Source organism: Hyperolius riggenbachi, chromosome 11, assembly GCF_040937935.1.
Source record: "Hyperolius riggenbachi isolate aHypRig1 chromosome 11, aHypRig1.pri, whole genome shotgun sequence".
Taxonomy (NCBI): Eukaryota; Metazoa; Chordata; class Amphibia; order Anura; family Hyperoliidae; genus Hyperolius; species Hyperolius riggenbachi.
Window position 1 is genome coordinate 86,595,055 of NC_090656.1, and position 14,955 is coordinate 86,610,009.

Genomic DNA, 14,955 nt, shown 5'->3' on the forward strand with positions numbered 1-14,955 from the left:
CTAAATCTAGCAGTACACTGTGTTAAGGTGGCCATACACTGGCAGATGACCACCCAATTTTACCAACAGATTGACACATCTCTGATCAAAATCTGATTAGAGAGGGATCTATAACTGCCACACTCTGTTGTATGTGGTCCGGTCCAGTTCTGCATCGTGCCTGAAGAAGACACTTAAAGAAAACCTGAACTTAAAATTCAAAATAACATACACAAGTCATACTTACCTCCTGTGTAGTCTACTTCTCAATCTCTTTCTCCTCTCCTGCGTCCTGTTTGTCCACTCTGGTCAAGGGAATTCTCCGTCCTCCATTTTGAAAATGGCCATTACCCCATAACGGCTTTCTGATCAGCACACCGTTAAACTGTAACATCGCCCACTTGAGCCATAGGGAAACATGGACATTCAGCTGTAACTGACAGCAACTGATATATTTCAGCTTTGACAAAATCATTGTCAGAAGAAAATGGTGAGCTTCTGAGAGAAATTGATGGCAAGGTAACTATGTAATGTTCATTTGAAGTTACCTCATGTGTTTATTTTAAATAATTTTACTCAGTACAGGTTCCCTTGAAAGTTTTGAAAGCTTGCAAGGGTACACTATATTATATGGGGGGGATGGGAGACCTGGGCGGGTCCATCAGTCAGTACTCAAATCTGACAGGGGACATTGATAAGTGTGTGGGCAATTTTAGTTAGTGAATTAGTAGCAGATCAGGCAAATGATTGATATTTTCCTGATCGTTTATCTGGCCAGCCTCCTTACAAACGTTACACAAGATTACAGCATGTCTAATATTGATAACACTGTCATAGCATCTAGTTTTCTATTGTCCAATATAGTACAAAGCAATGCATCCATTGCTCATGTACTGCCCCCACCTGCGCCCCCCCCCCCCCCCCCCTTCCACCAACTGGCATTGATCAAAAAAACAATGAACATGTCTGATCAATATTTCTTTTACTAAGTTTTTATTGAAAAAGAGACAGCCATTGATTGTTACATACTCAAAATGATAAGCATATGTTAATATACAAGTCATAGCTTCTCTTATTACAAGGTATAAACTCAACAAAGTTAACCCATAAAACATTTATACCAAAATACAAGAGGTATCACGTCTTACTGGATTCAGGAGGAACCAACAATACAACATAGTACCTACACCACTGACCAGGTTAGACATCAGAGTTATTGTGATCCGCTAGTAAAGCACAGAGTTCTGTCCAATTTTCCCAGTTTTGGGAATACTTAGGCATTGTATCATGCATGGTATGATTGATAAAGTCCATCAATTTCAAATCTTCGACCCTGCTTATAACTTGGTTAAAAGGGACCGTTGTCTGCTTCCAATTCCTGGCTATTGCCCATAACAGTGCACATATTAATACATAGTACATACGTCTCCATTTCTTAGGAACACTATTATTAGATGCCAATAGTAAAGCATGTTGCGGTGCTAGGTTTACCGACCTTGAGCATAAATTGCTTATACTGTTTTTAATTTTAACCCAGGATACCTGAACTGTTGGGCATTCCCAAAAAATATGTCTTAATGTGCCCTCATCCTGACAGCCCCTAAAGCACAGTGGGGAGACTGCTGGGAATATTTTATGTAACCGAACTGGCGTTTTGTACCATCTAGTATGTAATTTAAGGGCAGTGTCCTTAAGTGCTGGGGTTCTAGTCGCGTTGACCATATTTAGGCCAATATCTTGCCAGTCTTGTACCGAAAGATCGAGTTGTAACTCTCCTTCCCAATCCAGCATATTTTTAGTTTTCTCAACCTGTAACATGTTGATCATATGTTTATATATCCCAGATATTATCCCTGAGTTCCAGGAAGTTGTTAAGCACAGATTTTCAAAAAATGTGCAGTTTAATCTGGCATATGGGCCTGTATGTTGTAGGAAAAAGTGCCTAATTTGTAAATATCTAATATATATTCGGAGGGTGGGGTATTAGTGTTAAATTGAATTACCGAGAAGGGTATAAATTTCTCTCCTAACCAGAAGCGGTTGGAAGTGGTGTACTTATTTTTGATCCACTAATCAAACTGAGTACTGTTTTCAAAAGCTGAAGGGAAGTCTGGGTGACCGATAAAAGAAAGGTTAGGCGGTTTAGTGGATTGTAGTTTCATCTTATCTTTGTAGACATGCCATATAGTCAATGAGTCTGTTACCACTAAATTAAGTTTTTTAATTACTTTGATATGGGATTGAGAGAAGGTAAGTGCGGAGGTAAGATTAAAGGGGTGTATAGAATCCCTCTCAAACTGAACCCAGGGGACAGAGGCCTCAGGTTTAAACCATGCAGTGAGTTGTGCAAGACGTGTTGCTGCGTAATAATAGGAAAGGTTAGGCATCCCTATTCCTCCTTGTGTATTTTGCCTGTATAAATATATATTTTTAAACCGTGCCGGTTTGTTGTTCCACACAAATTTATTTAACAGCTTCTGTAATTTAAGAAGAATCTGTCTACCAGGGTTTAGTGGAAGTGCCCTCATATAATAAAGGATTCTAGGTAGTATAATTAATTTAATGGCTGAAGCTTTACCCAACCATGAGATTCTAAAATGTGTCCACTCTTTTAGGGTTCGTTCTATGGATTTTACCAAAGGTTCGTAATTAGTCTTAATCAGTGTATCGATTGAGTGTGGTAATTTTATTCCTAAATAGGATAGTTCTGTGTTCATCCATCTAAAATCAAAATTAGCTTTATACAGCTTGACTACTTGAGGGGGTAAATTGATAGTTAAAGCTTGGGATTTAGTAGTGTTCACCTTAAGACCTGAGAGATTTCCAAATTGATCTAGTAGTGGTAATAAATTGGGCATTGATGTTAAGGGCTGGGACAGAAATAGGAGAGCATCGTCAGCGTATAGACTGATCTTATATTCTTTACCTTCTTTGAGATAACCTTTTATATTTGGATTATTTTGTATTGCTAAAGAAAGGGGCTCTATGGCTATTGAGAAGAGTAGGGGAGAGAGGGGGCACCCCTGCCTAGTTCCTCTAGTGATTGGTATTGGCTCTGATAGGATACCTGGTAGTCTTATTTTAGCATGGGGTTTGTTATATAAGGCTAAAATTGCCTGTATAAATTCTCCTGTGATGCCCATTTTGTGAAGTACCTTATGTAGATAGGGCCATAGTACTGAATCAAACGCTTTATGTAGGTCTAGACCCAACAAAAGCAAACGTTGGTCGTTAATTTTGGCATCTTGCAAGATGTTGCAAGCTAATCTAGTGTTATCCGTCGTTTGTCTCTGAGGGATAAAGCCAGATTGGGAGGGTGATATTAGGTTATGAATAACTGTAGATAATCTAGCTGCAAGGATTTTTGAAAAGATTTTCATATCATTGTTTATGAGTGAGATTGGCCTATAGTTTTGTGGCAAAGTGTGATCTAAGTTTGGTTTTGGGATTAGGGTGACAAAGGCTTTTGTTAGATCCTGTGAGAATTTCTGTCCTTGTAGTGTGTCGTTGTAGAGTGTTTTAAGCTGGGGTATAAGATATTGCTTACATTTCTTATAATATAATCCTGTAAAGCCATCAGGGCCTGGGGCTTTGGAGTTTTTGAGGGAGGCAATTGCGTTCTCTATCTCTAATGTAGATATTGGTGAGTTAAGGAAATCTTTTTGTTCTATAGTGAGAGAGGATATTGGTAGGGATTCTAACCATTCATCTAGTTCTGATGAGGGTTGTAATTGAGGTGCGTTAAATAGCTTCACATAAAATTCCTCAAATATTCTTAAAACCTTGTGGGGGGCAGACTCAACAGCTCCATGTTTATTCTGAAGTCTGTACAGATGTGGAGGTTTATAATATTGGGTTAATTTCCTTGCGAATTGTGTGCTAGGGGTATTACCGTATAACAAGAATTTAGCTCTAGAGAATTTTAAGGTCTTCTCTACCGACTCCGAAAGGATTTGATTTAGAGTATTGCGTTTTTCTCTGATTTGGGTCAATTGGTCTGGGTTTAATGTAGAGCTGTGCTGTTTATACAGTGCATCCAGTTCTGACGTGAGTCTTAGTATTGTGGTCAGTCTTTCTTTTTTCCTTCTGGATGCCATCTGAATTAATTTACCTCTCAATACTGTTTTATGTGCCGCCCACAAGGTTTCAGAGGATACTGTTCCATTATCATTGAAGAGGAAATATTCTTCAAGAGCCTTATATATTTCTGTTAAAAAGGTGTCGTCTTGCAACAACAGGTCATTCAGACGCCAATTTTCAATAGAGTATGGGATCCCCATTGTACCCAATGTGCCCATCACTATTTGGTGATCTGACCATACACATGAGTGTATTTCTGCAGCAGTTGCGTTGGCCATCAATATCGGGGAGAGAAACACATAATCCAATCTCGCATAAGTTTTATGTGGATTAGAATAAAATGTGTAAGATCTGTCCCCAACATTGAAGGCCCTCCATACATCTGTCAGTTGATATTGTTTTAAAGCCTTACTAAGTCTTCTGGGGAATGATCTACTAACATCTGTGGCTGTGCTTCTGTCAATCATTGGGTTGTTAACACAATTTAAGTCCCCAGCCAGTATCAGATGACCTGAGATATGTCTCTCAATTTGGTTAAATAAATCTACAAAGAATTGTGATTGTGCTACGTGTGGCGAGTAAACATTACATAAAGTAACCTCTTTTCCATTCAGCAGGCCCTGTATGACTAAGAATCTGCTGTCTGGGTCTTTGTACACTTTCTTTGCCTCAAAAGGTAGACTATTTCGAAAAAGGATAGCAACACCCCTTGTTTTATTAGTGAATGTGGTATAGTAGCTTTTTTGATAGGTCTTATCGAAAAATTTAGGACTATCTGCTGCAATAAAGTGGGTCTCCTGCAGAAACAGGATGTCTGCCTTTAACTGTTTGTACTGCCTGAATGCTTTTCTCCTTTTATTGGGCGAATTAAAGCCCTGTACATTGTGGCTAATTATCCGTAGTGCCATTTGTACTTGTAGTAAGATGGCAAATGATTTGTGATTAATCTGTGGGGGTCACCATCTCCCTGCAATAGTTTAAGTGCAGATTGTTTGGCCTGTGTAAGTATTTTGAGCACAATATCCTCCTGAATCAGAACATAATAAAACCGTAAAGCTTCAATTATTAACAAAACATATAACTGGTGAAAGAAATAAAACGTATATAAAACCTGGAGATCCTTATTTGGTTGATTAAACATAGATTCTTTTGCCCATATTGGGTTATAACATAAAAACTGTAGGTTCAGCAGATACCATCCCCAATAAATAAGGGGGAGAAGCACCTGAGATACAACAATCAGGGAAAAAACCCATGACTGAGGGGGTAGACACATTGCGCGTAGCCTAGTCCAAGGAAGGCCATAGAGTACAGTCTATATCATATATATGCATGTTGGAGTGTTCAAAAAGCAGAGGGATCGTGAGATAAGGATTCTTATAAGAAAAAATTGCACATAGTAGGATAAGAGTCAAAGTTAAAGATTGTATATCACCCGTTCCGATGTAGTGGTATTGAGGACCCGTCAAACAGCCGTCCTTATGTAGATTCATATGGGGTCCGCTGCTCTAGGTGAAAAGTTGCCAGCTCTTGAGCCTCTCTTGGACCAGATTGGAGATAATGGTTGTTGTTGGGATCTCGGGGGTGAGGCAACATCCCGAACGAGGCCTAGTTTTGAGAGCAATTTCTCTCCCTCCCGCGGCGTGTAAATTATATGAGTGAAGTCCTCTTGCGTCACTATGAGTTTAAAGGGGTATCCCCATCTATATGCAATTTTTGCAGCAGATAGCGCTGAAGTAACTGATTTTAAACCTTTGCGCTTTTCTAAGGTAACTGGAGAGATGTCCTGGTAGATTTGAATTTTGTGGTCTTCATATGTGATTTCTTTTAGAGATCTGGCAGCTTGCAATATTTGCTCTTTGACAAGAAAGTCTTTCATGCATAAGACAACGTCCCTGGGTGGTAGATTAGGTGCAGGTATTTTTCTGAGAGCACGGTGTATCCTATCACAGGTGAAGGCTCCGTCCGGAGCTTCTGGTACCAGTTGCTGGAATATCTTGTTAACATGTGGAGGCAGTTCCTGATACAACTCCGGGAGGCCTCTAATCCTCAGGTTATTCCTTCTATTTCGATTGTCCAGGTCTTCAGACTGAGTTTGTAGTAGCTTGACTGTGTCTTGTAAGGTTTTATGTGCCCCTTGTAATTCCTTATGAGACCGGAGTAAGTTGTCATGCTTTGTCTCGAGCAGATCAGTTCTGGATCCTAGAGATGCAATCTCCTGTGTTAACGTGGCTTCTACCCGCCGGAGCTCTGTTTGAAATTTCCCCGCTAGCCTGGAGTACATTTGTTCCAGACTGTCCTCCAAGTCCTTTTTAGTAAGCGGTTTGTCCCTTTCGGGACGGGTATTAGACCAGTCTGTGCCTATATCTGATAGTGAGTCCTGTGACGCAGTCGGAGAGCCGCGGCCATCTTGGTTCGACATGGCTGCCGTTCGTGGTCTTAAAAAATAGTCTTTAACTGACCTCTGCGCTGTAAAGGAGCCGGTTTTTCTTCTCCGCGACATGCACTGTATATTCAGAAGGGGGTGGCTGGTGATAGTGATCTTGCTGCGGTGATAATACCCCCGGAAAAACGGCCGTTTGGACAAGCGGTGTGCGGAGCTACATCTCCATGCTTCCTCCTTCCAGCGCGCCGCGCATGCGCCCCCGTCTGATCAATATTTCATTGGTGTTTCAATGAAATTTGCATTGCGGCATCCTAGTTTTCAATAGATTTAAAAAAAAAAATTTTGAAGCCTAAAATCAAATCCATTAAAATATTTCATGTATGCCTACCTTAAAGCGGTATAAAACCCTGACATATATTCAACAAAAACATGTTTGCCTACTTTTTATATGCCATACGGTTATCATATTTGCATTTGTGCAGAAGTATTAGTATTCATTTAGAAGTTATAGGTTTCCAAAAGTACAGTTTTTTGCTTTGTGAGCTGACTTTGCATTTTATTAATAACTGGTTTTATTCGTTGCTGTTTTGCAGGCAGACATGTTTTCAGTGTCTCTCTGTCTCCAGCAGCTCCTGCACAGTCAGAGAATGTGTCACATTCCTCACTTGATACATTTAAGTAAACACAAGATAACATTATCTAAAGTTCGGATGCGTCTGCATTTCACTGCACTGAACTTTCAAGCTCTGTGTGTAACCCTTCAAATGCTGGTCTAGTAAAAAAAAAAATGCTGGTTGCATATAATATGCTGTAAATAATGTTTAAGAGCAAAGATGAAATGCAGGGTTATATTCCACTTTAAGCACTTGCAATCTATCTGTGAATTAGGAATTTTCTCAGAGCTGTCCAACAATTCCGTTTTTTTTCCATTTTTTTAAAAACTCGCATGATTCTGTTCACATACAAAGGTTCCTCGCATATGCAAACCAGGATACCGTACACACACCAGGAAACAAAGGTAAGATTGGGTCTCCCTCATTATAGTTATGGATTAAATGGAGACCTGGAAAATTAATTACAGGGATGTTACTGGTAGCATCCTTAACCACCCTGGCGTTCTGATTAAATCGCCAGGGTGGCTGCGGGAGGGTTTTTTTTAAATAAAAAAAAAACTATTTCATGCAGCCAACTGAAAGTTGGCTGCATGAAAGCCCACTAGAGGGCGCTCCGGAGGCGTTCTTCCGATCGCCTCCGGCGCCCAGAATAAACAAGGAAGGCCGCAATGAGCGGCCTTCCTTGTTTTGCTTACATCGTCGCCATAGCGACGAGCGGAGTGACGTCAGCCGACGTCCTGACGTCTGCCGCCTCCGATCCAGCCCTTAGCGCTGGCCGGAACTTTTTGTTCCGGCTACGCTGGGCTCAGGCGGCTGGGGGGACCCTCTTTCGCGGCGGATCGCCGCAGAGCGGCGGCGATCGGGGCAGCACACGCGGCTGGCAAAGTGCCGGCTGCGTGTGCTGCTCTTTATTTCATGAAAATCGGCCCAGCAGGGCCTGAGCGGCAGCCTCCGGCGGTGATGGACGAGCTGAGCTCGTCCATACCGCCCAGCTGGTTAAAGGACATCCGAGGTGAAAATAAACCGATGAGATAAACAATTGTATCTATCCTCCTACTCCTAAAAATGACTTTTTTTAGATACCACCACAGTTTTATTTTATAGTTGAATCTACTTTTTAAGTTTTTACTGTTTCATACTTCAAAAACACATTCATTGAAGTGAGCTAGAGCTAAAATCTATTGACCCTTTCTATCTCTTTCCTGCTTTCATAAGCCATTTACTACCAGGAAAGTATTTTATGGTTGTAATCCCTTATCAGTAAGGGTTACGATATAGTCTGTGTCACAGGAGCCCTAGTGGTCAGACCGAAAATGGCCTTCCAAACGGTGCCAGCGCACCGTTTCCCACGGCTGTTCCGTGACACCTCCCCTTCCGGTTGCTGTGTAAGGGGTTGTCACAAAGACATCCACCGTAGCAGCTGTTGGGTCTAGTTCCCCCTGACACCGGGACAGCCCATCAGCGTTCCGGTGTCGGCTGCCCGCTTCGTGTCGGTCAACCTGGCTGACGGGTCTCGAGCTGCCGGCACAGCGGGAAAACCCATTGGCGCCTGCGGCTCGGTTCCACTGGACACGTCGCGGTCTGCTACCCTCAGGTTTGACCCGACATGGACCGTTCTGGACAGGGCGTTTGCGCCACTGCAGTCGGATGTGGTGTCTGCCGGGACTGCTGACAACGGGCAGTGGTTTGGGTAGGTCAACAGTCAGCCCACGCAGGGGTTCCCTGCGAAGTGGCTGTGGACCTAAGGGAACCTCGCGGGAATCCCTGGACCTTCCCATCTCCTGACAGACAGAACATGCTTTGCAGTAGTTTGCTACATCCCTGTTCATCCTGGGCCAATAAAACTGCCTCCGAATACAGGCAAGTGTCCTGCGGACACCAGAGTGACCTGTCAGGGAATTATCATGTGCGGATTTCAGCACGTCCCCTGAACGCACTCGGGACCACAAGCCATTTGGTATTCGCATGTGATCTACCGGTAGGGGGCTGTACAGACTCGCTGTACAGTCTCCCACCTTCCCAGTACACCTTGAAAGCGGCCCCGTCTGCAAGGGACTCAGAGGCTTGCTGCCTGAGCACCTCCAGGCTTGGGTCGCTTTGTAGTGCTGCTGTGAGGACGCTGTCAGTTTCAGCCAACTTGCTCATGTCACACGAGGCCAGCGGCTGAAAGGTCTCATCCCTGCGGTCAGAGGAGGGGGAGGAGGCCGGAACCCCCTCCACCTGTTCTGAGCTCGGGTCCTGAGCGGTACTGCTAGCACAGGTATACCTTCGGAATGGCACAGAGTGGCATTACTTAAATCATCGTTGCAGGCATTAATGACAGTGACAGACCTAGACACACTTTCATTACAGACCGTTTGTACATTAAACACAGGTACAGTTACATTTTCATCACAACAGGCAGTTTGTACATCAAACTCAGGTGCCGTTGAAGCAGGCACTATTGAACCTGGTACCCTTGAACTTGGCACATTCAACCCATCTCCCCCTGGTGCTCCCCCAAGTGTATAAAGTACCTGGTGGTGGGTGGAGAGTCCGTCTCCTTCCGTGAGCGACAAGGCGGTCGTGGCAGGTTCGTAGTAGGACACAAGCTTGCCCAAATCAGTCCCCAGCAACACAGGGACTGGGAGATCCTTCACCACCCCAACAACCCTTTCTTGGACCCCTACCCCCCAGTCAAACTTCACTCTCGCGTGGGCTATGTGTGAAAGGGTGCCCTCCAGTAAGGGCAAGGGATCGGCTGGAGCTGATGCTCTCTTTTAGCACAAGGTGTGAGTGAACCAACGTGATGTCAGCTCCGGTGTCTCGGAATCCGGTGACAACTTGGTCGTTCAAGGCTAACAAAGAACAGTAGTCCCCTTTAAATACCGCACCACTCCATCAATTGTAATCAATTCATCATCTTTATTCAACAAACATAAACACTTAAAACCAATGTGAGCAGCCATGTAATAATAATAAGATAACAGTCCATGATTAATGTATAAATAAATCTCCACAAGAGTATCAACAAACAGTAATGCCCCTGAATACATATAAAGTAAAAATAAAAATACTGATGTAAAAATCTACCCTGCTAAGCAAAAAAGTGATCCAGCAACAAGGACAGTGAAAAACATGCTAAAAAGTGACCATAATGCTTGAAGAAGAAAGACCAGTACCAACCAGATAAATTGAAAGTGATACAGTGTATATAATCAGCGTAATAACGCTGTAAATAAGGTGCAATTAGCCATAAAGGTGCTGCGTGCACAAGAGAAAAAGACAGCGACTAGCGCTGAGGAAAGAGCTTAACGCTTACCAGAGGATCTGAGTGTGGAGATGAACTACCATGGCATACCAAACCTGCCGTCGCGATTCGCCGCTTTCCGCAATATAGCGGCTTCCACTGGGCATAAAAACCTGAAAGTGTCCTCGGCAATTTAAGGAGAAGGAACTAAGTGGGCGGGCCCGTGAATACACCTATCACATCACGTTGTGCACGGCCGTGCACACACCAGGAAGGCTCTGCAGCGCTGATTAGCGCTACATCACTTCCTGCTCCTGACCCTAGGGATTATGGGTATTGTAGTCTCCGAGGAAAAGATAAGAGGAGTGAATAAAGGCTAATGAATATGGCAAAAGAAGCCAAAGGTTATAAAGATAATTAAAAGAACATAGCTCAAAATATATATGATCACATAGTGTATAAATAAACACCAAAAATACATAAAGAGAGATACGATCATTCAAACATAATAACAATGCATGAAATATACGTAGAGGCTGCCAATGTCGCCATCATGTGGCCAAAACACAAAAATACAACAATAATTCTAGACACAATGCCAGAAGCTATGAAACATAGGATAATTCTAAGGAAATATATATCAATTTAGACAAATCTTCAGAGGAAGACCATGGATCCCATGAATGAAGGAATAATCCTCTTCTTTCATCCAGATGACAAATTGTGACCAATGTACTATAAATAAGAAACAGAAAAAACAAAGAAAAGAAAATTAAATTAAAATTAAATTCACAAACATGGCTCCTGTCTTCAAACCTATAACCCCCTTGCAGGATCCAATTAATGCAATAATGGAAACTTCAAAGAAAAATGATTCATAACGGGAGGACTACTCACTAAACCTCCACGTATCTTGAGAATTAAAGAGACATAACCATAATAACATGCCAAGCCCCAAGAGTAGACTAAAGCAGTTATAATGTGATAAAGATGGAATATCACCACATAAACACAACAGGAATGTGAAATATGGTGGAAAAGAACAAACAAAGGGGGAGCAAGCCACTTACCAATGGCCACCAAACCACCCAAAGGAGTGATATTCAATGCAAAAACCCCAAGAAGGAAAAGTCCTCATTTAGACCTACCGGTGATCTGGACCCCAAATCATAGATCCACTTGGTTTCTTGTCTTAGAAGTGATGCTACCACATTACCGCCCCTGGAAGACAAAACAACACGTTTAAGGCCACATACAGTCCATCCAACAGTACTACCTGCATGGGCCCTCAATGCATGGTCCGCCACCGGGGTTCGTATTTTCCCCTCTGCAGCATCTCTCTCCGCCAATCGAATGGTGGAGAGGTGCTTTTGTATTCTAGTTTTAAGTTTGTTTTTTGTTTGTCCAACATAATATAGATTGCAGGGGCACCTAAGTAGATATACCACTGCCTCGGTTTGGCAGTTAATAAACTCATTGATGCGATGTACCCTATTGGTCCTTGGACTACAAACCTCCTTTGTGGGTATCATGAGTGGGCAGATGTTACAGCGACCACATGGAAAGCTCCCCCTAATTCCATGACCTCTACTAGAAGATCTCTGAAAATGGCTCCTACACAATTGATCTTTAAGATTGGGGGCCCTCTTGGCTGTTAGGGACAGTCTATCTGTAATGTAATTCTTCAACACTGGATCAGTGCGCAGAATTGGCCAGTGTCTAGACATCACTTCCCTCAACTCATTCCAGCATGTGTTAAATGGTGTACACTACACATCCTCACCACATTGTTAGTTTTTCTTTTTTTACCATAGAGTAAAGTCTCTCTTTTGGAGTACAATGCTCTCTGATAAGCCTTCTTAATAATACCTTTAGGGCATTCTCTCTGCAGAAATCTTCTGTCTAGATCAGCCGCCTGCCGCTTAAATTCCTGGTCATCCGAACAATTTCTTCGGAGCCGCAAAAATTGGCCTATTGGAATGTTGTTTTTCAATTGTGTAGTATGAAAGGAGCCGTAGTGTAGTAAACCATTCACTGCTGTAACTTTTCGAAACAAGGTACTTCCAATTTGATCTGTCTCTGTAAAATAAAGATGTAGGTCTAAAAAATCCACCGAATCTTTAGAGAAATTTGAGGTCAGGACAATATTCTTGTCATTATCTCCCAGCCTAGAAATGAATTCCCTGGCTAGATCTTCAGGACCCTCCCACAAAATCAAAATATCATCTATGAAACGGTACCACCCCAGAATGTTAGGGTGGTACCGTTCCATCAAAGGGCCCCACACCACCTCTCTCTCCCACCACCCCAAAAATAGATTGGCTATGGCGGGAGCGCACTTGGCACCCATGGACACACCGTGTGTTTGCAGGTAGAATTGGCCGTCAAAAATGAAAAAATTATGTGATAAAACATACTTCAGGAGATCAATCAAAAAGAGATTAAACTCCCCCCTACCTGTGGTAGTCATGGAAAGAAAATACCGTACAGCCCCACAAGCGTCATCATGATGTATGTTTGTGTAGAGTGACTCCACGTCCAAAGAGATGAACATTGTACCTGGAGGAATAGAGACATGGTTAAGCTTTGTTAATAGGTCCAATGAATCACGTACATATGAGTCCAATGTCACTACGTGCTCCTGAAGAAAAAAATCAAGGAAACTACAACTCTTCTCAATAAGGCTCCCAATGCCTGAAACTATGGGACGGCCCGGAGGTCGACTCAAATTTTTGTGTACCTTAGGTAACAAGTATAGGGTGGGAATGACAGGTTCCTGTGTTGTGAGATACAATCTCTCTTTTTGGGAGATTATCCCCTTCTCTTTTGCCCCATCCAAAAGATGGTTTAAAATATTTTTGAATTGAGGTGTAGGATTCCCCGGTAGACGCCTATAGTATCTTTTATTGCCAAGCTGTCTCCTCACTTCTTCAATATAAACCTGTATTGGCCACAAAACAACATTGCCCCCCTTATCTGCTTCTCTAATAACAAACTCATCTTTTTCAGTTAATTCTTTAATAGCTAGGCTCTCCTCCTTGCTCAGATTGAACCCATGGGGTTTCTGTACATTTATCCATTCGATATCTTGTACTACCATGTCAAAGAAAATCTTAATTGGAGGAAACAACGACAGGTTAGGCAAAAAAGTGGACCGGGGTCTAAACCTACCTCTCAACGTAGAAGAGTTCTCATCAGATGCTGTATCACTCTCATTTTCATTCAGGAGTTCCATCAAGTCTGTTAGGACTTGTCTGTCATTGGTATCCAGTAAATCAATAGCCTGTTGTGTTCTTAAATCCAGATCTCCACCTTCACGATGGTACATCCGTTTGAGCGCCAATCTCCGGCAGAAGAGGTAAAGATCCTTAACCACTTCAAAAATGTCCAAATTTCTAGTGGGAGAAAAATTGAGGCCTTTCTGTAACACACTTTCCTGTGCAGGGGTCAGTTGGTACTCTGTTAAATTGATGATCTGCAGCTGATTTGACTCCTCCATTATTCTGGGCTCACCTGCAGTTTCCTCCTCTTGTTGTTGTAGTCCCCGGAGCTGTTTATCCCTCTTTCTCTTGAAAGCAAGGCCGCCCCCTTCTGCCTCGCTTTCTGTGTCCAAAAAATCTGTACTAGTTTCAGACGCGGATGTAAATTGCGGGATGCCAGGTGTAATGATGTTGGGGTCCCCATTCTTAGGTTTTTTTGGTCTTCTTGGTCGTCTACCGTATCCCTGACCCTTTCTATCCCCTCGGTGTTTCCACCGGAAAGCTTTGCCAGACGAGTAATCGTTCCTATCACGTATCAATTTACTCTTTTTACCCTCAATGGTATTCTTTTCAACCTGTTGCACAGCTTTACTGAGCTGACTCAGGAAGGGCTGTACAAATCTAACACTGTCAAATTTGTTAAGTTGAATTAGTAATTTATTAATCCTCTCCTTCAAACGGGGTAATAGATCTTTATCATGCTTTAACAACATGTCGATAATAATAATCGAACATCTCCCAAGTCCCGACTCCCAATCCTTCTTCTCTTGTTCCGTCACTTCCCAAGAGGGAAATATTTGGACCCTCAGGCCTCTGGGGAATATGCCTTCCCTCTTATAGTTCTCAAGACTATGAACGTTCCACCAAAGCTTTACATACTCAGCATGAGCATTTTTAGTATCGTTACAAAGTTTCCTAAAATCCGGGGGAAATCTCGATTTCTCCCTTATGCAGCTATTTCCAAAAATATCCTCCAACTGGGAACTCCAGCCTCTCTCCAGGCGATTCAGAGTATCCATAGTATGTTTAGGCTATGTTGACAACACTGGCAACCTCTTCAATCAACAAAATCCTATATATATTTTAATGAGGACAATTTGGGATGTGCTATAGCCCTGAAAGAGACCAAAAGAAGGTCACAAGATTAATCCTTTAAAAACATGAATGGGCAAGCACCATCAACCATTCCCCAATAGTAAGGGAAAAATTATACGAGTGTGCAGAAAGGAACAAATTAATATACAAGGCTAACAAAGAACAGTAGTCCCCTTTAAATACCGCACCACTCCATCAATTGTAATCAATTCATCATCTTTATTCATCAAACATAAAAGCACTTAAAACCAATGTGAGCAGCCATGTAATAATAATAAGATAACAGTCCATGATTAATGTATAAATAAATCT